The sequence below is a fragment of the Macrobrachium nipponense genome, chromosome 5, assembly GCF_015104395.2.
Source record: "Macrobrachium nipponense isolate FS-2020 chromosome 5, ASM1510439v2, whole genome shotgun sequence".
NCBI lineage: Eukaryota > Metazoa > Arthropoda > Malacostraca > Decapoda > Palaemonidae > Macrobrachium > Macrobrachium nipponense.
This window is the reverse complement of record NC_061107.1, coordinates 130,277,877-130,305,376: the sequence shown is the minus strand read 5'-3', so window position 1 is coordinate 130,305,376 and position 27,500 is coordinate 130,277,877. Positions and strand designations below refer to the sequence as shown.

Below are 27,500 nucleotides of genomic sequence, written 5' to 3'. Positions count from 1 at the left end.
TAATATGTATTAATATATTGTATTAACTAATATGATTGTAATTAATATTAAATTCTCATATATATATGTATATATAATATAATTAATTTATAAATTATATTAATAATATTTAATTTATATATATATATATTTATGTATATATATATATTAATATTGTATATATATCTATATATATATATACTACTATATATGTATATATATATATATCTAATGGTATAATATTTATAATAGTTATATAATATATATCATATGTATATATATATTATTAACTATATATATGTATCTATATATGTATATATATATATGTAATCTATATATCTGTATATATATATATATATATATATATATATACTATATATATATATATGTATATTATACTATATATATATAGTATTATGTTATATATATAATTAAATATATTTATATTATTTATAATAATATATATATATATTTATAAATATCATTATATGTAAATATATATATAATTGTATATTATTAATGTATTATATAATATAAATTATATAATGTTATATATATTATCTTACTATATTGTATATATATATATAATATAAGTATTATAATATATTATTTTATTAATATATATAAATGTATTATTATATAATATTATTATATTAATATATTATATGTATAATTTATTTAATTATTATTTAAAATATATATTTAATATTTATATATAAATATTTATTGTATATTATATATAATATTTATTACTTTATATATATAATTTATATATATATTTGTATTATATATTATATAATGTATAATATATTTTATTTTGTTTTTATTATATTAATTATTATATATTAATTTTATATATATGTATATAAATATAATTAAATATAATTATATTGTTTTTTTTTTATTTTTTTATATGTTATAATATTATATAATTATTATAATTATAATAGTAATATAAATATTTTTTATATATTATATATATGTTTATTTATATATATTGTTTATAATTATTTATATATATTATTATTATATGAATTATTCTTTGTTTAATATATATAATATAATTATATATAATATTTTTTTATTATATTAAATATTATATTATATTATATTTGGTTTTTTTTTATATATTTATTATTATTATTTATAGTAATGACATTCCCCATATTAAGCCATTTCTTCTTTCAATTACCATGATGTTAGAAAGACCAGAAAAAAGTAAATACTTTCATTTTCTTCTTCACAATAAAGGTACAAGCGAATTCGCCCCTCTCTCACTCACCCACCAATTCCTTTAAGGGATTAATCCTTTAATTGCCTTTTGTTCATCTGACTGCTGGTGTCGTGTTTTGCAGATTCACCAGCTGGAGGAGAATGTCTGCCTAAGGGCATGGTGACGCAAGCTGAGAGCCATCAGCCCCCATATTTGAAGCCCAGGGCATATGGTTAACCTGGGAAGACCTCGTGGCAGTGATGCACCAGAGGACAGGTAACCCCCTCTACCGGGATGCTTGCACACCATCTCCGAAGTCATTAAAGGCCAGAGCACCAGACAAACAAGCTTAAAACCTTTCAAGCACCCCTTGAACGTAGTCCGACATCGGTTGGGCTCCTTGCTCCCTCTGAGCTACTTCCTTGAGAAGTTGGCTGTTTGCTAGCCAACTAGATCTTTCCTGTAAATTAACATTTCTCTCCCTTGCCATCACCCCTGAGGATGGCAACTATAACTTCTACGGATGGTAATGTGCTAATTCTAAGGTTACTGGCTGTTATAAATTCATGTACTCCAAGATCTATATCATTGTTATTTGTAACCTTTTTCACGGGGTCCTTATGTTCCCCTCAAACCCAAACGGTATAATCTTTTTTTCTTCTGATGTGATTAAAATTGTAAATATAATCAATTACATTAACCCTTAGTGTTTACCCAACTATTAACCAATCTGAAGGAGGCACTCAGCCATAATTTTGTGTATGACTGCTCCCATTGTCAAAGCTATTGTTTGATCAGCATCATTTTCTCATCCTCAATTGTACACTCCCAGGTACAATCATGTTAGTGGCGACCTTGTCAGGATCTTGTTGTTGCCCCTTATTGCAAACTCCTTGCAAGTAACTATCAGCAAATAGCAATTGCTAAGAGCTGTTTGTTTGCAAGAGAAAATATGAACCAGAAAGGACAAGCGTAAAGTTAACTTTACAAGCACACGAAGGAACCAGTTTCCACAGTAAGTGTTATTTTGTGTAGTAAGCATTTTATGTCAGCTGTGATCAAATTTCGTGACTGCTAGAAAAATAAAAATTGGAATATCTTTGGCCAAATGGATGCCAAATTAGCCACCGCAAAGAGAGAGTTATTAACCAAATATATCAGGTTTTGATAGCTACTGCATGACAGTTCATATGCCATTCATACTAGTTGAGCTAGAAAGTTTGTTAAAAGGAAATAGTGCCCATGTTTCCTTTGCCAGTTGTATCTCAGGAATTTTCATGCCTCCAAGTAGCCAAAACTTAGCTAGCCACATGTGAGAAACGACAAGGTTTTGTATCCAGCCCTTATCTCCACATTGCTAGATTCCTCTCTCTCTCTCTCTCTCTCTCTCTTGCTAGGTAGAAATTGGGAGATCACGTACCTTTTATCATTTCCTTCGATAAAGGTTCTATTCAGTCAAGTGATTTCGGCCTATGTAGGCATGGTAAGAACAACATTAGGAATTACGATTCCCCTTAACATAGTAATAAATTCCGAGATGCGGTCATTCATGAGTGAAAAAACCCCATCCTTTTGTTTACTCCAATAATGCCAAGTAAGCCTCATCCTTCATTCATTCACAGGGAAAATTCCCCTACCAAGTGGTTGTAAACAATCAGAGTACTACACGCAGGTGTTCGTGGTAAATACAGCTGCCTCGCAGACCGCGCAGTTGCCAGCAATTGATATACCCATATGGAAACTCCCTCATCTTTAGGTAGGAATAGGAAAGGTTACATGATAGGCTTTTGTCAAATCGAATCCATCACTCCCTTGTGGGAAATATTAAGTAGTTAGAATCTGTGCATGTGTGCATAACACACAATCCAGTATTGCATTTACTTTAGCGAGGAGAATATTTATTATCCATTACTGTATTCCTGAAGCAGAGCACTTCCCGTTTTACCATTATCATTATATATTTACTACACAAAGCTTACAACCTATTGTGCCGTTAGGTATTTGTTCAAAGCCCTAATTCATTGTAATCTTGTGTTATGAGTTGTGCATATCAAATTCCATTCCAAGGCCTCAAGCCTATCAATTCCAAGGCTTCTGTGCCTTCCACTCAAAGGCCTCATGCCTGCCCATTCCAAGGTTTCAATACCTTCCATTCCAAAGCCTTGTGCCTGCCATTCAAAGGCTTCCATTCTAAGGCCTTGTGCCTGTCAATTCCAAGGCTTCCATGCCATTCCAAGGCCTCATTCCTGCTAATTCAAAGGATTCCATGCCTTCCATTCCAAGTCCTCATGCCTGCCAATGAGCCTGCCATTCCTAGCCTCAGAGAATATATATGAATTTGTGCATGCATGCACATATATACATGCACATATTAAACTATATGGTGGCTTAGTATTTGATTCCAAGGCCCCTGTGTCTGCCATTCCCAACCCCCGTGTCTTCCACTCCAAGGTTTTCATGCCTGCCATTCCCAAGTCCTTGTTAAATGAAATAAAAACTACTGAGGCGACAGGGCTGCAATTTGGTATGTTTGACGATTGGAGAGTGGATGATCAAACGTACCAATTTGCATTTGAAGGCTTTGCCCAACTTTCATTTTCGGGCTTTCAAGACGACTATCAGTTCCCTTTTGGGACCAGCATATGTCCTTACCTGACCAGATTATAAACTCTTAACCACACCAGCATCCAAGTCATCCTCAAGGAGCAGTGTCACGTCACCACAACGTAGAACCTCACAGAAAGCTCCAGTTAAATCCCAAAAGGGGAACTCTCAAACCCAGAATGCCTCTAAACCTTGGGCAAGGAACAACAGGCCTGTTTTCTCATTTGGGACAGTGCCAAGGATGGATTACAGCAGCAGTTATTGCACTGCATTCAAGGTGTATGGACACACCTCTTCATGGGCAAAATGCCCTAATAAATCAGCTACTCCAGCCACTGCCATAGCAGCTACAAGCCTTCATCATTAGGCCCTCCATCTAAGGGTCCTATCTTTGTGGCACCTCATCGAGGTGCCTATCCTGCTCGCCAGGTCAAAGCAATTGAAGACTATGGTGCTCAAATGTCTATTATACAGGAACACAGCAACCCCTATTGAACTAAGGTTAGTCAGCACAAGCTTGTCCAATTGAGAGCCTCAACCCCCTAAAGATGCTTCTCCCTACAGTTCAGTCGAGGTTCAAAAGACCTCATCAATCTAAAATATGTACACTGGTGGTAGCAACTTAGTATATTCCTGAAGGTTATGATGTCTCCTGAAAATCCCCTTCTAAGTTTTGACATTCCAAACCTACCTTTAAATCACTGCTAGTGCCATTTGAGGGTCCTGGACAGTGCCATGCTCCACCCATCATGGACTTTAAGCCGATCTCAGATCCCCTTCCTTTACCTGCAACTGCCAAGCAAGACTTAAATCTCCACGAAGCTCAGGCCGCTTCTCACCTCCTGGTTTGGCCCCGTTACTAGTGCTGGTGGGAGGGGACAAACTAGTTCCATTAAGAACTCCCCAAGATCCTCATGACCACAGGAAAGCTCACCCAAAGGTGCAGCCTTGCAACGTGTGCCTGAGTCTGTCGCACCAACTTGTGAGTTGACAAAACTAATGATAACCTCTTCCTCTTCTTCCCCTTTTTCAAGCTGACCAGTTCTTGAGTAAGGACTCTGCCAAATCAAACTTGGCTGTCGAACTGAAGGAACAGAGACGAACTTAAGGAACAGAGACAATTTATGTTGTCGCAGCAACCGGAGCAGCTGGCATTCAAAAAACCTCTAATATTGCTTGTACCTGAGTATTTGTAGTTTTATCAAAATATTGCGAATAGGTGAATTTTTCACAAAGAATGGGTATACACTGCCCATAGAAAAATCCACGAATAGAGGAGAGTCCATGAATCATGAGTCTGCAAATAGCAGGGGTCGACTGTATACCTTTCCCTTTTTGGGTATTAACAAATAATATAAATTCATGTGAATTTCACTCTTTCAGTTCAGTTAAAACCCACGTCAGTGGTAATGTGCTACTCGTTTTCATGTTGATAAGTGTCACCTGACATGTGTAACTGTTAGTGCCTAGTCACGGCACAGTGCTGTCATTTAAGTACCATGTTAATAGAATATCATATCAGTGGTCCAAAGAAGGAGTAAGATACTCACTTCCCTTGATTTATCTTTTTTTGTTAACATGTAGAGTACGTCTCACTCAGTACTGTGTACTGTGTGGTTAGAGTAATCATTTATTATTTGGCACTTACCATTGCAATGCCCATATGGCACGAAAGCTATCGCTTGTAACAATCATGAGATAACCTAACAAATCCACGAACATTTTGTAATGATTCTTCAAGGCCAACTAATAGCATGACCTTGTAATGCAGCATAGAATTAAATTTGTATTGCATGATAAGGTTAAGTTATCGAAAACAACCTTTTAGTCCAAGGCATATTCTAGTTACAAAGTAAGCAAACCTGTTTCATAATTGATTAGCTGTACGCTGCTGACATTTTAAATTAATATTGCATAATATGATCTTTTCAAATATTCTTCATTGCATTTTTGCAGTCATACTAATTTATACACTTTATAAATTCATAGCAGCAGTTAAATTTTATACTGCCTGCGAGTAGAGTAAGAGACAATATTAATGTCATGAAAATTTAATTTCTGCAGATACTTTTGTTCATATTCCTTGTTGAATTGTTACTTTGAAGGTTGTGGAACTGAGTTAATTATCATCCTCGATGGCTACTTTCTCCATTCCAACCAATTAATATAAAGTAAGGAGGCCCAGATGAAAGTAAATACTCTCATTTTCTCATTCATAATAAAGATACAAGCGAATTCGCTACTATCTCTCTCTCACTCACCACTTCCTTTAATTTAATCACATTGTGTTTCCTTGGCTGCTGGAGCCTTGTTTTGAAGATTCACCGACTGGGAGAGAAAGTCTGCCTTAGGGCATGCCGACACTTAAAAGCCCTGGCCACATGTTTAACCTAAGAAGTCCTTGTAGCAGAGATGAGGCAGAGGACAGATAACTCTCTCTACCAGGATGCTTGTGCATCATCCTCAAAGTAATAAAAGGCCAGAGTACCAGTCAAACGACCTTAGAACCTTTCACGTGCTCCTCGAACGCAGTCCGACCTTGGCAACGTTGGGCTCCATGCTCCCTATGAGTTACTCCCTTGAGGAGGTGGCTGTTTGCTAGCCAATGTGGTCTTTACTGTGCATAACGTCTCTCTCCTCTGCCAGCACCCCTGAGGAAGACAACTACAACTTCTACAGAAGGTAATGTGCAAATTCCAAGGTTATTAGCAATCAGTCCCATCTCACGTCTTTGACTTAATTTTCCTTCCCACTTCTTGAGCGAGTCCTGTGTTGTGTTATAATTGTGTATTATTATGGGCCTTCAGCCAAGAGTAGTTCTGTGATAATTAACGTACTTCAGCCATAATTTTGTATAGGATTGCCCCCCCCCCTCCCCCTGTCAAAGCTACTGACAGAGCAGCATCATTTTCTCATACTCAGTTGCACACCCCCAGGTACAGACGGCCAACAAAGAATTGGCGTAGTTTCTTAATTCATTGTTCGTTATGGAAATATTGCCATATGCAGGTGCCAGATTATTTACTAAACAATAAATAACATTTCCTTTCAAAGGTGCTATACTTGAAATAAATTACAATAGAACTGAGTAGGCTTATTCAACGTATTAAAGATAATTATTTTACAAAGTAAGGAAAATATATACCGATGGGTCCACGATTTCTAATATTATTCTCAACTCTAGCTTCGTGACAGCATACCGAAGATTTTGAAGTTGGCTTTGCTGCCGCTCGAGTCTTGACTCAACATATCGGACTGCACTGGGGTGTTGTCATTTCGTCTCCTACAGCCAATAAATAATACATCAAGGCGTTAACATTCTTTGAAAACGATGTTTACTTAAACTAATTTTGTCCTTTGATCAATAAAATAATTTGCATGACACATTTAGTGGGCCTAAATTGGACTTCTGATTTTCCCACATGATTAGCCTAGGCCTATTTTCAGCAGCATACTCTCTCGGATATGTAATATTAATGATATTTAAATCGATGTTATATATATATATATATATATATATATATATATTATATATATATTATATTCTGCTTTATTTGACTATTCCCGTTATTCTTGTTTTATTACCCATGTTCGCCTTTCTTCTTAACATAATTAACTCAGACCTAGCTATTCAAAGTCAAAAACCAATCATAAAAAATCAAACGAATATAATTCAGTCTTATTTTTTTTCGAATTCCTTGCATATCATCCTCTTTCATTTGGACACCTTGGAAAGCTGTGGGAGTCAAAACTGACTAATACATTAAGAAGGGGTTACTTTTCTTAAAGCTTTCTTAGGTTGATCTTTCTGTAGCTATTCATTTCTTCTAAATAGAAATTAATTCAAATTAGTTTCACATGTATACCAACTAGACCTACTACCATAAGCATATTATAAGTAGCTGAAAGGATAAGAAATATGAAAGTTGACGTTCTCGTTTAAGTCTATTTCATGTTTTTTATTTTGTTTTTTTCAAGAAAAACCTACTGCTTTAATCAAGGGTTGCTCTTTGACGGCTACAGGGTGTAACACGAGTGTATCCACATATTTTGTGGAATGAAAGATAGTTTCTTTGAACAGAAAATATTTTATAAACATGCATTTTAAGGCGTCCGTTGTCGGTGCGGGGAATTTGAAAATAACCGTTATCATTAGTGATGCTTTCACGAGATGGAGTTTGTAGTGAGAAGTCGGATCTAGTCGCCTAAGATGTAGAAGAGAGCGGAGGTAGCGAATAGGAGTGATGGAAGGATTACGCCGATGTTAATAAAGTATCTCCCAATAAAATGTATTCTTTAGGGTTTGAAGAAAAGAATGCATGCATCATTGAAACCGTTTCCCTCCCTATCCGTGGTATTCATTTGCCACCGATAAAAAACAAAACAAAAAGAGTAAGCCTAACTGAATCTCTCATCATCAAAGATAAGTTTGCTTATTCATTAGACAACTATCAAAGACTTCAAGTGTAGATTTAAAAATCTCTTCCTCTCCCTCTAAAGTATTCACCAGACACCAGTCATAAGCGTAGAGCTAGTTATGATTCCTGGTTCAGCAATGTCGTGACGAGGCGCTAGAATTCTAAGTTCACAAATGAATGTTGCTCAGCAACATTTACACTACTGTATTGTCTTGCTCTCATGTGGTGCTTCGAGGTATTCCAGCTCTAGGCCCATGTTCTAAATTTTGCTGTTCTTTAAACAATTTTATTCATCTATGTATGATTCTCTCCGGTTTATTAAGCTTTCTTGATATCTCTCCAACAGGAACTAGCACCGAATGCAGTGCAATAACTCTCTCGCTCATCGAGGGATGTTTCTTAGACCGATAAATGCCACATTGACATTAGATTCTCGTGCACATAACATCAAAAACAATAGTGAGGTCGCCTGGTTCACACTGTTATGATATCGTTTTTTTTCTTTTTGTTTTTAAATTTGATAGCATTTTGTGAGATCCCAATGTTTTCTGTAAAATTTAACAAATGGAATAGTTGAACTACGTTCAACTTAATATTGAAAAGATAATTTAAGGACTATGTTTATGCGATACTACTAGTGATAGGTGTCTCCTATCTATTTGGTTATGTATGCCTATGGTTGTGATATGACGTTTTTTATCACTTCGTTTCGTTCACGACAATTTTGCTATATGGAAAATAGTTTTACACAATAACATAACATAATGTTCTAAAGATATCAGTGACTGTTTTTAATATCATTACACATGATAAATAATATCATTACACATGATAAATAAGGAATGAATCGTGCGTCAGGCAGGTGAACGAAAAATTATGAAACTCTGCCACGAGTTTTTTGGCCGACAGTACATCAAAATATCATGTGTGTGTGTGTGTGTGTGTGTGTGAACCCCTTCCAAAAAAGGGGAAATAACTATAAGGGAACGTATGTATGTATGTATGTGTGTGTATATATAGATATATATATATCTTCATATATATATATATATATATGTATGTATGTGTATATATATATATATATATATATATATATATATATATATATATATATATATATATATATATATTCATATATATATGTATGTTATGTGTATATATATATATATATATATATATATATATATATATATATATATATATATATATAGATAGATAGATAGTAGATAGAATAGATAGATAGATATATAGACATAATATATATAGTATATATATACATATTTATATAATATATATATCTCCTTTTTTTTGGAAGGGTTTCCCACAACAAGCATTTATGGTTGAAGCTGAGAGCATCACGACTTTAGGCCGCAAAACAATGTGATTCAAGCATTGTATTATGAGCCACAAGCACATTTTGCTTGACTTCACCTTTCAAGGGAGGTGGTGGAATGAAAGATTAACTTCCCTTGCTGGAAAAATGACAGAATCGTCACTCCTGTCTTTCCTTAAAAGACCACAGCCGGTTTCTGAAGGTAAAAGGTAGGATATACACAAGGATTTTGCTAATGATACATACACACTTCCCAGGATGCAGAAAACAGTGGGCAATTTGAGGTAAAAAAATATATAAGATGCAATCATTTACCGTGAACAACGAATACAATGCCTCATTACGCGGCTACTAAAAGGTCAAGATTTTTGCCTGATCTTCTTACCGGCAAAGCAAACCGTCTAAAACTCACGGTACAACGCCACCAATTAGACTTCGAACACCACCCTTTAATGATCCATTTGATCATCAAATGCATAATCATTCAACTGTTATTCCTCTCTTATTAAGTCTCTCTCTCTCTCTCTCTCTCTCTCTCTCTCTCTCTCTCTCTCTCTTCCTCTCTCAGTCTAACCATTCTCCTCACATCGTTCTTCATCGATCTCTCTCTCTCAATATCTTGTTATCTTGTTGAAAGTCCACCCCCAAGAGAAGCGGCCCTATCGCTAAGCCTCTGTAAACGAACAACACTAATAACCTTGCAAAGACATCTAAGCTCTTCGCAGTCCGACCATGACACGGCAACTTTAACACTTGAATCAATGAGATTCGTATTAAAATTCAACGTCCATGTTGGCTTCAACTCCCCTACATTAGCACGAAGCTCAAATCAGTGACGTCGCAAACGTTACGAAGTCAATTAGGGACAGAAAAGACGAGAGCGTTTCTGCTTTCATTTGTCAATCCAAAACATGCTAAAGACCCGATGCAAAACTGGGATGAAGGATACGAACAGATGCACCTGGTTTAATTTCTGCTTTAACGACAATGTAAACATGAGAAAATCAATAATGCTCTTTGCAGGGTTAAAGAATGGATGGCCTGTAAGCAACTAAGGGTGAAACAGAAAAAGAAGGTAATCTATGCTGAAAAGAAAAACCAAGTTATGCACCGATTTAAATCCGTGATTCACATGTACTACTGAGCAGTAATTCCCCTCCCAGTATTCATATCAATAATAATAGTAGGGAAAAACTCTATCGCGAGAGTATTTATAATGTTGTAAAGGGTCCACAATAATACAGTGTTAAGAGTCCGTGTATAATTTTTAAGACTTTACAGAAAGCTTTCGAACCCTTCCCTGGGTTCATCTTCAGTCCAAATGAACAATAAGTTACAACACGCACGAGGTAAATTTAAAAACAAGAGTCGTTGAAGATCGTACATCACCTGGCCCATTAACGCTAACGACCGTTGTCAACGATCTTCAACGACTCTTGTTTTTAAATTTACCTCTGTACGTGTTGTAACTTATTGTTCATTTGGACTGAAGATGAACCCAGGGAAGGGTTCGAAAGCTTTCTGTAAAGTCTTAGAAATTATACACGGAGTCTTAACACTTTGTATTATTGTGGATCCTTTACAAAATCAATAATAATCTAAAATACATATTGATGAGTGCTCTGCTACGAAGCTTGTGGCGAACTCTCCCTTTAATAGAGTGAACCACTGTAATTATCATAAATCTACTTAATTTACAAGTTAAGAATCTGCAAAATATACAGAAAAACAACGGCATTATCAATGAGGTGTTGCAGCTCAGAACAGGATTGTCACTGTATTGTTTGAGTTTCACTGCCAGCCTATCAAAGCTTAAATTATTTCATGACTCACCAAAAACTATCAAGACTAATGTCTAATATATTTAAGGTGTGAGGTTAGGTACGCGTAAGACATGTAGTCTACAGTTTACTAATTTACTTACTAAACGATGTACAGAATGATAATAACACATGAAGTAACAATTATGGAAATTGAGATATCTGCATAAAAGACGTGAGAGAATTTATTTCTCTCTCGACCACATGATTTTTCCTCCCATGTTAGTCATCACGGGAGAAAGGAGATTTTGATGGTACGCCCGCCACATGGGTAGTAAAGGATATTTCTCCCCCTCCCCCCGCCCTGGAGAGGCCTACGTTTGTGGGACCGGTGTCTGGTATGTATGCAACCGGTCAGTTGAAACCCACGTTGTTTCCTGTCTACTGTCATCTGGTAGGCCTTTGTTGATTGTCTCTGGAGTTTGTGTGCGTCCACCTAGATGAATGCATATTTTCCGTACTGTAAATCTTTGGGACGTACATTTTACTGTTAGTTTGGTAGGTTGTCTCCACAGGTGTTATTATTATCTCTGTCACTTTTTATATGCAGGATGGCAATGTTGGATTTGTTTGCTCTTGAAAGATATCTGCTGGCAATGTTTGGCTGCGCAGGCCTTCTGCTGGAGATGTGTTGAACGCTGAGTGCAGTGTCGTTCTCAGTCCCAGCAGGACCCACAGCAGTTCTTTTCTCCAGCTACCACCCTGGCATCTGGCAGCGAGTGGTTTTTAACGATCAGTGCATCCTCTCAATGATTCCATTGGCTTCGGGATTGTAGGCAGTGGTATGCATTATTTTCGTCCCCAGACTGTTGGTGAGGACATTCCACAGGGCTTATGTGAAGTTCGCGTCCCTATCACTGGTGATGATCTGGGGGACTCCATGCCTATTGACCCAATCATCAACGGATTTAACACAGCTCTCTGCAGTCTGCTGTTGTAATGGTATTCCTTCCACCCACCTGGTGTTCCTGTCAATTGTGGTAAACAGGCATTTGTACCCCTCTGAGTTGGGGTAGGGGTCCCACTATGTCGGCGTGTATGTAGGCAAGTTGGCAGTTTGTTGTTTTGAGTAACTCTATCCCGCTTTTGACAAGTCTCATAACTTTTGATGTCTGGCAGGGATGCACTCTCTTGTCCACGTCTTCATGTCTCTTCTCATTTGCCACCATATGTACCGATCTGCTATGGTTTGGGTGGTTGATCAGCCCAATGGGTGGGATACGTTGCGGGCAAGAGAGAAGGCTCTCCTTCTTAGTCGCTCTGGCAAGTATGGGTGAGGGCGTCCAGTACTCATCTCACAGGTGATGGTTGTCGTTCCACTGCTGATTGACAAGTCACTCCATATGAGGGTGGGGTTGATCCACTGCAATCGCTGCAGGCTCTCGTCATTCTTCTGCGCTTCTGCTATCTCGGAATAGGCTATCCCAAGCTCAATGGTGCTAATCTCGATAGGGTGTGGGCCATATGAATCTCCATTCATTATCAGGAACTCTTCTAAGGACCTGGTGGAGGCTGTGAGCATGGTTGCTACTATCTGGTGGGGTAGTTTTGTGACCCTACTGCTTGTTTTCTGAGAATAGGCAGCCTTTGTCGCATTTCTAGCCTTGTTTCCATACCTCCAGTTGGAAAAGCATATGCCCTCTGGAGGTTCTTGTTTCTTCTGTTTAAACTTCCCTTTGTAATTCTGTCTGGGGAAGCATTTTTTGTACGTGAGGGCGGCTGGCTCGTCTGGATCACTGTCTGATTCTGTGTCTGAAGTCTGCTCAGTCCAACGTGTTGCCACTACTGCTGCTACTGGCTGTGAGGGGTCTGCTGCTCTGTGGGCCATATGAATCTCCATTCATTACCAGGAACTCTTGAATGGACATGGTGGAGGCTGTGAGCATGGTTGCTGTCTGGCGGGGTAGTTTTGTGAGGAGTATCTCACTCATGAGGGTCAAGGATGAGTCGGGTTGGTCACTCTTGGTGGGCAGCATGATGAGCTGTCGCAGTTGCTTGAACTCGTGTGACAGCCACTTGTTTCTCATCAGGGCTTCCAACATGGTTGAGGAACTTCTTGGCTCTATAGGTGGGCAGCATGCTGAAGGATGACATCAGCTGGTCTTTCAGTATGCCGTAGGAGATGGGGGACTCCAGTACAAAGAGCCATCCAGCTATCAGCTTGAAGATGTTGTCTGGCAGGAATTTGAGGAGGGCATCAGCTTCCTGTGCTGCGTGGCAATTTTCTTTGGGCGAAAAATCGTTTCCATGCTGAAGAACCACATGATGGTGTTGAGGTCACTGCTGGTGGTTTGGTCGGGCATCTCGTCAGTGGTCATCAATGTAGGGTGAGGTATGAGTAAGATGTGGAGTCTACAGCTTCCTAATTTATTTACAAAACGTTTACATAGGAAAGTAGCTCCTGCAAGCCGCCAAGTAGTCCCGACCTCTTGACAGATCGAGGAAGGGATTTAATTCAGGCATCTGTGTTTCCTCATAGACATAAATTTACGTATGAATGGATACAAGACATCTGAATGGCAATTAAACATACATGACTGGAAAGCTGGCATAACAATATACAGAATAATGATAATACATAAAAAGTAACAACAATGGTTATAGAGATATTTGTATAAAAGACGTGTTAGATAATTTTTCTCAAGACTGCATGGTTTTTTCCTCCCGCATTAGTCATGGCGAAATCATGACTACCCCTTAAGCCCCATGGAATAGTACTTCCATATTAAACACACAAAATAAGAGTTGATTTAGATACATAATTTGGCCAAGGGCCAAGCACTGAGACCTATGAGGGCATTCAGCGATTGCACAAAAATTTACAGTAAAAGGTGTGAAAGGTGTAACAGGAAGAAAACCTTGCAGTTGGTTTATGAATCAATTGTTAGGAGAGGGTGGAAAAGTAGGATGAAAGAATATGAAAGGAGGTACAGTTAAAGAAAAGAAAGGGGTTGCAGGTAGGGGTCGAAGGCATGCTGCAAAGAACCTTAAGTAATGCCTACAGTGCACCGCACGAGGTGCAATGACTGCACTTCCCCGCCTACAGGGCTAATTATAGTAGTAATGATAACTATACACTAAACTGGCATCCACGTAACCTACAGCTATATCCTGTAAGAAATCAATTCAACCTTTAAAACCTCATTTTCCTCTCAGTTCCAGATAATAAACTCCAAAACCGACTGCCAGACAACCATCACGATGTTTCTTCTATTAAATGAGCGAGAGATGACGATATTTCAAGTTCTTGAAACCAAGCGGCTTAAATCTCTTGCTCTTTAAAGCCAGAGAGTAGTGTCTGGGAAAATAAATACATGCTAAGAGATTCCTCAGCTGCGCTAACAAGTGAGGCGAATTCCTTTTCATGAGACGTAAATGAGGCTTAAAGGGCTTAACGGTCCCCGCCTCCACCCCCCCCCAACACACACACACTCACTCACTCACAAAGAAGGACGAATTTGTACCTTCAAATAGTATTCAAAACCTACAAAAGTGAATTCTGAAAAAAAGGCACTTCCTAATCAACCGCAATAAATATTTCCCTCTGGATATAGCACTTGATGCAGCACACAATATTTTATACATATATGATATATATATATATATATATATATATATATATATATTTATATGTACATGTGTATCTATATGTATTTGTATATATATGTGTGCGGGCACGTGCATATTACATACATATACATAGTATATATATATATATATATATATATATATATATATATATATATACTATATATACTATATATGTATGTATATATATATATATATATATATATATATATATATATATATATATATATATATCTCTCTCTCTCTCTCAAGACAGGATGACAGGAAGCGAGCAGGTCATCAATAGGTGACATCTATTTGCCGACGCGTTTCGTAACAACAGTTACATCTTCGAGGCTACAAGAGAAAAAAAAAAACAAATAAAAAACACGTGCTATAAGACTCAACCAACTGCAATATACAAGAAAACAAGACGATTCCAGCTAAGCACCTGCTATATAAAAGTTGAAAACGGAATGACGTGGAGGGAAAGGAAACCGGCGAAGAAAACATTTCAAGATTTCAAGATATAATTGGACATAGGAGGTGTGCGAGTTCAATGAGGGCACTAACTGCTTCATAAATGATGATTCTATACAATGGGTAGTTCGTGCAACCAGCTATAGTATGGCCCAAAATAGAGACATCAGTATAATTAATATTCGTATTACAAATTTTTGAGTGATTTCTAATATTAAGAAACTCTGGGTTGGACCATCTGTAACCTGTACGACTTTACAGTTTATGAGAATCTGCGCTGACCTTTTAAGCAATCGTTTATTAGTTAATAAGAAAATTGGTCCCGTATCTGAATGATTTGCATCTGTGAGGTTATAACTCGATCTTGGCCTCTAAGCCATCCATCGACCCAGCAGTGGACGAGTTTCAACGCCCTGAATCAATGTACAATTCAAAACTGGAATAATTGATCTTGAAGAACCAAGCTTATATACACGTACACTAAAATACAAAAAAACATTTTTGTGTGCATATATATATATATATATATATATATATATATATATATATATATATATATAATGAGCGAATACCACAGGAAAATGATTGGGAGAAATCCAAGCGTTTTCGTTTTTAATAAGACATTGTGGTACTCGCTTATTTAATGAAGTCACGTGCATCTACTGTGATTTTTAAGTATGCTATTATATATATATATATATATTATATAGTATAGTATATATTATATATATATATATATATATAAGTATAATAATGTATATAATACATATATTATTAAAAAAACTTAAAAATCACAGTAGATGCACGTGACTTCATTAAATAAGCGAATATCATCCAATGTCTTAGTAAAAACGAAAGTGCTTGGAATTCTCCCAATCATTTTCCTGTGGTATTCGCTCAATATATATATATATATATATATATATATATATATATATATATATATATATATAAACTATATATATATATATATATATATTATATTATATATATATATAATTATATCATATAATTATGTTGATATATATATATACCTTCACAAATCAATGCCTAAACTTCACTTGGAGCCATCTCTATGTTTACCTTGCCCTGCTCTACATACAAATACAAACATTGGTCTGCTTATCCCCCTAAGCTCTGCTCTAACACCATCTAATACCCTCTTTCTTTCTTCCTTCCCTATGCAAATGGTGATGATGCATAGGAGGGGAAGGGTGAGACAAGAAATGGGAATCAACTCTGTAAACCTGTGAGAGAGAGAGAGAGAGAGAGAGAGAGAGAGAGAGAGAGAGAAGACGAGAGAGAGACGAGGAGAGAGAGAGAGAAATGGAGAGAGAGAAGGAGAGAGAGGAGAAAACAAACATCCCTCTTAAATATGATTAAAGGCGAAGTGAATAGAGGGGGAAAGTCGACCGGATTTACTAAAAAGCCCCCAAAAAATAGTAAGAGGGGAAATAGAAAGGGGTTGACTCGGGAATACAACGGCAGTAACTACAGGAAAGATGAGGTATTAAATCAAGAGGGGAACACTCGAGATTCGTTCCATAAATTACGCGAATTCACTTGACTAAACTTCGGAGATCTGTGAAGCCGGATGATCCTGCACCGCTTCCTTCAAAAATGAAGATGAAGCAATGATTGGAATCATCACTGATGTCACACTAGTTTCTTCCTCAAGGCAGTACATTGCGCACCCGTTCCCAACCACAAAGCATATTATATAAGAGAGAAAAATGGATACCAATACGCGCACGAGAATTATGGCATGTGAAAAGTAAAAGGATGTCTAACACCAACCCAGAAATTGCTTTAATAAGTCTTCACGTTCTTTGCAATTAATGACATACTTTCACGTGACTCGCGTGAAGTAAAAACTTATATACCGCTGATGCTGTTCCTTTCGAGCCATTTCAAGGTAACTATGGAAACGCAGATCTTCCACCACCCAAAATCTCCGTCGTATACCAAAATTAACACATATAAGTATCGCAAAGTATAGATCAAAATGTCGTCATTGCTAACAAAATTTAACAATGGCTCTAAAAAAAAGCTTTCTCTCTCTCTCACCAGATTAAACCTTTCGACAAGGTCAAACTACATAGGTTCAGAAAACAGCAGTTAGTGATGACCTATTCCCCTAGTTTAGATCTTTTGGTTTGGAGCGGGTTTTCGTACATTTCCAAAGGGTTTTCGTACATTTTCCAAAGGGTTTTCGTACCTTTTCCAAAGGGTTTTCGTACCTTTTCCAAAGGGCTTTCGTACATTTTCCAAAGTGTTTTCGTATCTTTTCCAAAGGGTTTTCGTACATTTTCCAAAGAGTTTTCGTACCTTTTCCAAAGGGTTTTCGTACCTTTTCCAAAGGATTTTCGTACATTTTCCAGAGTTTTCGTGCCTTTTCCAAAACACCATTAACAGGAGCAGTTTTCCGATCAAATCAACAAACTACCTATAATGGCCCAACTTCAAGAAAAACAATTATCTGGGGCTACCTTATAATCTAAACACGCTCAACAAAAATGCAAACTCAAGAGATTTGGGTAAATTCATCAAACGTACTCTTTTCTTAGGATATACGTAAGCTCTCCTCAACTCTAAACTCTAAACTAATCAAGGTACTAACACAAGGACCCATGTTCTAAGTTAATATGAGAAAGAAAGGAAAGATAGGCTCAAATCTGGGGATTTTTTTATTTTTTTTATGGTGTTTTTGCGTTGCATGGAAGACGCGGTTATTCAGCAACGGAACCAACGGCTTTACCCGACTTCCGAACCACGTAAATCTGGGGATGACCTTCGAATTCATGGCGATTCACTATCTAGCAGCAGTGACATGCTAACAAGCCCACCTATTTGTATATATTGGAATTAAGCAACGGTTCTGCTAACAATCATACCAGCCACAAACTAAAGCTAAAGATCCTTTATTCATCCACGGCCCTGCATCAAGGTCAGCATTAAACGACAGTTCAGCTTTCCCTGTCAGTACTACATTTAGAAGTTCTCTAAGTCAAATCTGGTGACTTAACCAGTTTGAATGAAATATTCCCTAAGCGTAGTAGCTCAAAGTAAAACAGGGTTTGGCGAAACAAAAACATATGCCCGCTGCTACGAGGTGAGTCATTACAATAGAAATCTCAACCCCCCCCCTCCCCCTCTCAAGAATGGGAAACCACTAACAACTAATGAGAAGGGGTCGAGTACAAAATTAACCCGAGAGATAAAGGGGCCAGATGGAAATTTATATGTGGTAGTCATTCATCTGACTCAACGGCAGTTATAAGAGTTTTTGAAACGTCATAAAAATACACATGTACATTAGAAGGCAATTCGTACCATTAAATTTAATTCTTCTACGTAACCACAAAGGACCAAGGATAATGAACTCGGCGTTCAGTCCTGCCTTCGTGATTCAGCCATAACCAGAAGTCAGTATCGTTCACCAAAGGCACCCAGGTTCGAGCTTCAAGACGAGTACCCTTTGACCATTTTATACTCACCTTACTAACACGCAAGAAACCCATCCCACAACAAACGACTCCCGATGAGGATTTTTATACGAATACTGAATCCGTATTGCACAAGCCTTCGGCAGCTCCTCCATTCGTTACACGTTTTACTAAGTTCAATCGTAAGGTGACTGAAAAGCGTATACTACTTGCTTGCGTCAGTATATATGATTATATACATACATAAACTCACAGGTACCCTTAATCATATACATACATATATATATATATTATATAATATATATATATACCACACACACACACACATATATATAATATATATATATATATATATATATATATATATATATATATATATATATTACTCCTGGTCACTTTTTACTAGGTACCTGTGTAATTACGAGCCAAAGCGAAGTCAATACTGGAAAGGAGCTCATTTCTGGCGGCCCGACCCTAAAGCTATTCAAACGTTAGTATCTCCAAAATTATTGAAGATAAAAGAAAAATCCCTTCGAAGATAAAACCTCAAATTTCACCCCATATAAGATTTATTCTCAAAATAACAAATTCCCATTTAAATGATGCTTTAATTATAGCATTATAATTGTCTCAAAATATATTATTTCAAACACCAAATTTGATAGCTTTCTCGAACACTATGCTTAGTTAAACTATCTCTTCTCACCTCTGCTATAAAGAATCAATTTGCATTGTATCGTTTGTCATATCATTAGCAGTTTGATGTTGGAAGAATATTTGAAATGCACTCTCGACTTATCGATGTCTTCACCCTTTTTTGATAGGCGTGTCACTACAAGGCCTAAGATCCAATTGGAAGAAACGAAGAAACTCGGAAGTCAGCAGCAGGATTCGAATCCGTTTCTAGAGTATCAGAACCGGGTAACGTTACCTACCTGACCATGAATGAAGCGTTTAAAACTGAATTTCACTGACTGCAGTTTCGTTATCACTTTTTATTAAGTAAGAGTGTAGAGCACATGCAAAAAAATTCGTCCTGCTTTTGTCACAGATAAGGGTCGCAATTTTATACATAAACCGTCCTTGAGCGCCTCAGTGGCGTGGTTGGTTTGGTGTTTGCTTCCCACCTCGGTGGTCGCGGGTTCGATTCTCGGCCATTCCATTGAGGAGTGAGAGATGTGTAATTTCTCGTGACAGAAGTTCACCCTCGACGTGGTTCGGAAGTCACTGTAATTTCTCGTGATAGAAGTTCACTCTCGACGTGGTTCGGAAGTCAGTGAGTAAAGCCGTTGGTCCCGTTGCTGAATAACCACTGGTGGTTCCATGCAACGTAAAAACACCATCCACAAACAAACAACAAAATCCTTCGAGCTACAGAAGGGATGATGTTTCTAAGTAACTTGGACATCAGAGCTGCTCTTACTTTTCGCTCAGTCCTTGACACCTGTGTGTAGAATTTTGCAGGCTTTCCTAATGTGCTGATGCTTATTTAGCACTAGAGCTTATACACAGGAGCTTAAGCAAAGCTCATGCCGTGTCTGGAACCCTTCAAGTATGCCTGGCTAGATTTGCGACTTCCTATCAAGCATATCAAGTATAAGGACTAGTGAGGCTTGTATTTTGTTCATTAAATTCACCCTTTCTACACATAAGTACTCTGCATTCTGGGTGTGGGCACTCCTACACATAAGTACTCTGCATTCTGTGTTTGGGCACTCATGTCAATAGCGGCTATTTTGGGAGAAAAATAAGAGGTTGAAGGATGTGGTAAAAGATTGGGAACATGCGTTCTGAGCAAAGTTGTAAAATATGAGAGAGAGAGAGAGAGAGAGAGAGAGAGAGAGAGAGAGAGAGAGAGAGAGAGAGAGAGAGAGAGAGCTATCACTGATTTTCATTCATTTCCCTTAAATATTAGTTAGATCTAACTCGGCACACTTGAAGGACCGTAGGCATCCAAAAAATTATTTCTCTTAACTTTCATAATCTATTTGATTACTTCACCAAATCGCCGCCTTTCTCTCTATTTCCAAAGAGTTTTCGTACCATGTCATTGGAAATGTCATGAGAAAAGATGCCACAAGCTTCCACATGTTTCTAATTCACACGCATATTTCTTCTCCCTTCTCTACTTCTTTCCTTAAATACCTTACCCTTTAACACAAGTTCTCTCTCTCTCTCTCTCTCTCTCTCTCTCTCTCTCTCTCTCTCTCTCTCTCTCTCCTCACCTCTCTCTCTCTCTCTCTCATACTGGTATACAATGCTTGGCTCACCGAACAGGAAAATGTCTGATCCCTGAATCAGGAAAGAGACAAAAAAAAAAAAAAAAAAAAAAAAAAAAATTTACCTCACTTGACCCAAGCAGTTAGTGGCCCACTCGGTAGATATCGGCAATTATGGGTCCCATCAGAGAGAGAGAGAGAGAGAGAATCAGTACTTCAATGTGTATACTATACTACCATGATCAAAAAAAAAAAAAAAAAAAAACGAGGGCGTGGCCAAGACATCCCTCACTCCACCAGAGTGAAACCATTCATCATCTGATGCTTCCTCACTTCTTGCGTGAAGCAGTTATCAACAAATAACTGAGAAGCCCCTCAAGGGTCAAGACCGTCACTTGACACGAGCCAGATGCTGGAGAAGCACGAAAGTGGATGAAACGAGAAAACGAAAGCACTACAAGCAAACAGGCTTTTACTCTCTGTCCTTAATGAGTCATTCGCCTGCTTGGTCTTTTCACTTCAACATTGCTTACTGGTCTAACAGAATGGAATTGAGTGTAGAGTTTAGGCCAAAGGCCAAGCACTGGTACCTAAGAGGTTATTCAGCGCTGGAACGGAAAGTAGGTAGGCTTGAAAGGTGTCACGAGAGGAAAACCTCGCAGTAGCACTATGAAGTAATAATTAGAGTTAGGAGAGGTGGACAGCAAGACGGAAGGAAGATAATATGAATAGAAGTTCAGTAAAAGGAATGAAAGAGATTGCAGCACAGAATCTTTATTAATGTCTACAGTGCACCCCGTGAGGTGCACTGATGGCTACCTCACTGCGGGGATTAGGGCTAACAGAAATTGGTATAAAAACAACTAACAGAAACTCGTATAAAAACAACTAAGTTCGGAAAACGGAGATCTAAACAATGCAACAAAAACAGCGATGAATGTGTTCTTGTAAATGTACTCTGAATAGTTACGGGAATAAGGCATATATTCATCAGTTAACAACTTAAAAACCAAAATAAATGCAGTGGAGAGGTTTCCACTGTGAATATGCCAGGAGAGGAAGACATGACTGGCCGCATGGAAAGCGAAAACACTGAATAACAGGAAACACGGCAATAGTACGGAAGCAAACAGACGTATTGCTAAAGAAGCTCACACAAATCCTTTGGTGTAACAAAGTAAATGGACTGCGTTCAATCTCTTTCCGAGCATATATATGCACAAAATTATGAATATATACTTGAATAGGAGAACTTAAGTATAGATTATCAATAATCTTTTAAAAGATGATTACCATTCTCCTGTTTTTTGTAAATAAAAAAAGCAAATGAATTGAAACAATATGTGGAACTGCGGTACTCAATTTATAATTTTACTAGCAGTGATAATGTGGTAGCCAGTCCGCGCGTAAAGGGGAGTGGAGGAGCGCCCTCTAGAGCAGTGTTAGTCTAGTTGTCGCGCGGAGAGGGAGGGTGTGTTTTGAAATTCGTCAAAGTTTAATCACTATATACTATTAGTGATAGTTATCAAATTAGTAACAATACTGATGATGTGTAATGCAGAATAATCAACTCAGTGGCGAGTTGCAGTAAATGGGAAAAAATTATAACCACATTAATGTCAATGAGTAAAATTCAAGACAGTAGCTTTCGGTAGCGGTTCTGTTGGCTTCCTCAGCGAGAGAGAGAGAGAGAGAGACCTTACCTTACAGACCTTACATCTTGTTCGGGTTGCCCCAGGTCCCTCAGTGTGAGGCACCTCTAATGTCTACCAGAGAGTTGCTAGTACATCTTCCGGTATATTTTGCATCTTCCAATCTTGGATGGTCTGGGATGCAGTTTAGATATTTGTCGAGCTTATTCTTAAACACATCTACGCTCACTCCTGATATATTCCTCAGATGAGCTGGCAACGCATTGAATAGACGCTGCATTATCGATGCTGGTGCGTAGTGGATTAATGTCCTGTGTGCTTTCCTTATTTTTCCTGGTATAGTTTTGGGCACTATTAATCTACCTCTGCTTGCTCTTTCTGATATTTTTAGTTCCATGATATTTTCTGCTATTCCTTCTATCTGTTTCCATGCCTGAATTATCATGTAGCGTTCTCTTCTCCTTTCTAGACTATATAATTTTAAGAATTGTAGTCTTTCCCAGTAGTCTAGGTCCTTAACTTCTTCTATTCTAGCTGTAAAGGACCTTTGTACACTCTCTATTTGTGCAATATCCTTTTGATAGTGTGGGTACCATATCATATTGCAATATTCAAGTGGACTACGAACATATGTTTTATAAAGCATAATCATGTGTTCAGCTTTTCTTGTTTTGAAGTGCCGTAACAACATTCCCATTTTTGCTTTACATTTTGCCAACAGAGTTGCTATTTGATCATTGCATAACATGTTCCTATTCATCATCACACCAAGGTCTTTAACTGCTTCCTTATTTGTGATGGTCTCATTATTAGGTCCCTTATATGCATATAGCTTTCTTTCTCTGTCTCCATAATTTATTGATTCAAATTTATCAGAGTTAAATACCATCCTATTTACCTCTGCCCAATCATATACTTTGTTAAGGTCTCTTTGTAGAGCGTTCCTATCTTCATCACAAGTAATTTCTCTACTTATTCTTGTGTCATCTGCGAAACTACTCACTACCGAATCCTTCACATTATTGTCTATGTCTTCAATCATAATAACAAACAGTATTGCAGCTAACACCGTACCTTGCGGCACACCGGATATTACCTTGACTTCATCCGATTTCTCGTCGTTTGCAATAACTATCTGTTTTCTGTTGTGTAAAAATTCTTTTAACCATCTTCCTACTTTATCCACGATATTGTGTTTTCTAATTTTCTTCGCTAATATATTATGGTCTACTTTATCAAAAGCTTTTGCAAAGTCTAAATAAACCACATCTGTTTCATTTCCGCTTTTCATATTTTTGAATATGTTCTCACGGTGGACTAACAGTTGGGTTTGTGTACTTTTTCCGGGTACGAAACCATGTTGTCCTTTATTAAACAAATTATTTTTTATTAAATGTTTCATAATATTTTTCTTCATTACCCTTTCATACACTTTCATAATATGTGATGTTAGACTCACAGGCCTATAATTACTTGCCTCTAGTCTTGATCCACTTTTGAAAGTAGGGGTAATATATGCTAATTTATGCTCATCATAAATCTTGCCTGTATCTACACTTTGTCTTAATAATATTGCAAGTGGCTTTGCGATAGAATGAACTACTTTCTTTAACAAAATAGCAGGAATTCCATCAGGCCCTGCAGCAGCTCCATTTTTAATTTCATTAATAGCCTGCACAATATCAGCTTCATTAATATCTATGTCAGCTAAATATTCACTATTTTCATCCCTTACTTCTATATCATTATCTTCATTATCTATTCTAGGGGTGAATTCTCTCTATTCGTTCTGCAGTATGTTGCAAATCTTACTTTTGTCATTCGTTAACTCCCTTCCAATTCTCAGAGGGCCTATTTCTATTCTTCTTTTATTCATCTTCTTCGCATATGAGTATAATAGCTTGGGGTTTTGCTTGATATTTAATAGGGTTTTTTCTTCCAAGTCCCGTTTTTCATTTTCTTTTGATTGTATAATCTTTTGTTCTGCATTTTCTATCTTACTTTTTAGTTCTATAACTTTCCATGCATTTTTTTCTTTTGCAAGACCTTTTTTCCACTTTCTGATTTTCTGGAACAAGATCCTTCTGTCTCTTGGTATGCATGAATGATGTTTATTTACTTTTCTTCTTCGGTATATATTTTTCCACTATTTTCTCCAATATTTTATATAATATCTCCGTATTTACCCTTATGTCATCACTTACGAAAATGTTATCCCAATCTTTAATTCTTCATTAATTTCTGACCATTTTATATTTTTACTGTAGAAGTTGTATTTTCCATATCCTTCCCACTTTTTCATTTCTTGCTTATCTCTATTTTCACTTGCTTTGGAATGAACTGTTATTCTATGACATTATGGTCTGAAATATTCGCATTATAAACTATTATTTCTTTAACATAATTCATCTCGTTCACAAATACTAGGTCTAAAGTATTTTCCTTTCTTGTTGGCAGGTGATTTATTTGTTGAATGTTGTATTCTAGTAGCATATCTAATAGCTTTTCAAATTGCCTCTTATCTTCTGCACTACTATTACTCTCTTTTTTATATGTATAAGTACAACCACAATCTCCTATTCGTTCTTTCCATTCTACGAAAGGAAAGTTGAAGTCACCAGATAGGAGAATAGTCCAGTCCTTGTGATTTCTACATATATCATCCAATTTTTCAATTATTAAGTCAAACTCTTTAGTATTAGGAGGTCTATATATTACTATGTTCATCAATTTTTCAGATTCAAATTCTACCGCTATTAGTTCACATTCTGAGTTACTATATTTCTCATATATTTTTCCTTGTTTTTTGTCTTTCCCATATATTGCGGTTCCCCTTGATTCCTATTTTTTCTATCTGATCTATAAGTTTGGAACCCTTTTATTTGATCATCATTCCCAGTCTCTTGGGAATACCAGGTTTCACTTATATTCATTATATCTATTTTCTTTCATTTTGGGTTAGTTCTTCTAAGTACTCTATTTTTCTTTTTGAGTTACTCGTAACTAAACCCTGCGCATTCATCACTATGATGGTTTGCGTGTTTTCCTCCTTCATTTAATACTGGTAGTAATAAGGATTTTCCCATGTCTCTTTCCTGTTCTGGTATGTTGTTCTTTTTTTCATTTCCAGAAATTCTGACATTAAAAAATCCAACTTTTCCATAATATTTGATCTTCCTTCATCATAATTATTCATTTTGTGTCTGAATCTGCAATTTTCTCCGTTTCTGCAATATCCTCTTGCATAATAAATACAGTTATTATCTCTTGAGTAGAATTTCGGAGCTGATGTTTTGAAATTTTTTGCTGACACCTCTGCATATCTCATTGGTGGTTTGCTTTTCTCTTTTACCTGATATTCTTGATTTCTCTCTTTATTTGTTTCTTTCTTATTTTGGATTTTATTACTTGGTTGGTTATTTATTTGATTATGATTCATGGCTACAGGGTGCATATATTTGCATTTTTTGTCGAACTTACATCCTTTTCCTTCTTTTAGGTTTTTACATATTTTTGGATGCAGATCTCTGCAATCATCCCCATATCCATCTAAGTATGCACATTTACCATATATTTCATAGTTTTGACATATCTTAGGATGTTTGTAGTAACATCTTTCTCCAAATCTGCAATTCCCTCTTTTCAAAAGGTTGCAGATTTTGTCTTTCTTGTCTATTTTTTCCTCTTTCCCGTCATTGTATAGATCTGGGTAGAGCCTCTTCGGGATTTGCTTTTCTGTTGTCATATCGTAATTTATTTCTTCGTAGGTATGCTGCTTTATTGCCTCATATGTAGTATCAATGAGTATCTCTGCATCCATACTTTTATCTTGTTCTTTGTTTTCCTTATTTTTTTCTGTCATTTCATTTTTGTTTACTTCTCTTCCGTTTTCCTCTTCTTCTTCTTCCTCTTCCTCTTCTTCTTCATCCTCAACTATTTGTACATTCAATCTTGATTTAATAACATTGTCTATCCATGATAGACATGTTGAACAAAAAATTCTTGTATCTTTTCTCAAATCTTGTATTACCTCAGCACACTGTGGATGGGTCGGAATGTTGCATGCAGCACATTTTCTGATTAGGTTTTGTGGATTGACTATGCTATACCAAACCTTACACAGTTTGCATGCTTTTGGCATTCTTTTTCCTAATGCATCAATTAGGATATTCACAAGATTCACCTTATTCATTTTCTTTGTCGGAATATGTTGGTTTATGTATATTTTCTTTATGAGTCTCTTGACCACTTGGATTTTATTTGGAACTTCTTCAATTATTTTCAAGATGTTTTCATTAGATTTGTTCCAGTTTGAAGGATTATATCCTTCTAATATATCTATGAATGCTTTTGTATCTTTTTGGTTAGGACTGTTGCTGATTTCATAGATGAGAAATGCCAGTTCCCTTCCTGCTACCTCATCGTATTGCGAATCTGCTAGACACGCCAAATTACGCCACCTCTTCCCGCAGTTGGAGAGAGAGAGAGAGAGAGAGAGAGAGAGAGAGAGAGAGAGAGGAGTTTATGCGGTTCATATCATGGAATCTTTAAAAAATGTATGCATGTAACAGAAGAACAATAAATATAAAGCAAAAAGCTTCATCGAAAATGCCGGATTTTTAACTAACATATATTATATTTTTTTGTTTATCCGGTTCATCAAAAACGAGGGTAATACAAGCGAGAGCCCAGAAGGAGAGTCTAAATGTGGAGTTAATTACCCAGAGTCAATCGATCCAAGGCGATGAACGTTGCGTTGGACCAACTCG

The 27,500-nt window shown here is 36.8% G+C and overlaps 1 protein-coding gene and 1 long non-coding RNA gene across 2 annotated transcripts in view; one reads left to right on the top strand and one right to left on the bottom strand.

Annotated features, from left to right (window-relative positions):
- The window catches only part of LOC135215649 (uncharacterized), an 18,762-nt gene extending 11,510 nt beyond the window's left edge, over nucleotides 1–7,252 (top strand). Inside the window, exons 2-3 of the long non-coding RNA XR_010314747.1 lie at nucleotides 1,335–6,478; nucleotides 6,981–7,252. This is a non-coding gene — a long non-coding RNA (uncharacterized LOC135215649). The remainder of the gene's footprint in view (nucleotides 1–1,334; nucleotides 6,479–6,980) is intronic.
- Nucleotides 1–27,500, bottom strand: part of LOC135215650 (oxysterol-binding protein-related protein 8-like) — a gene marked incomplete in the record, with an annotated part of 484,283 nt that overhangs the window by 370,162 nt on the left and 86,621 nt on the right.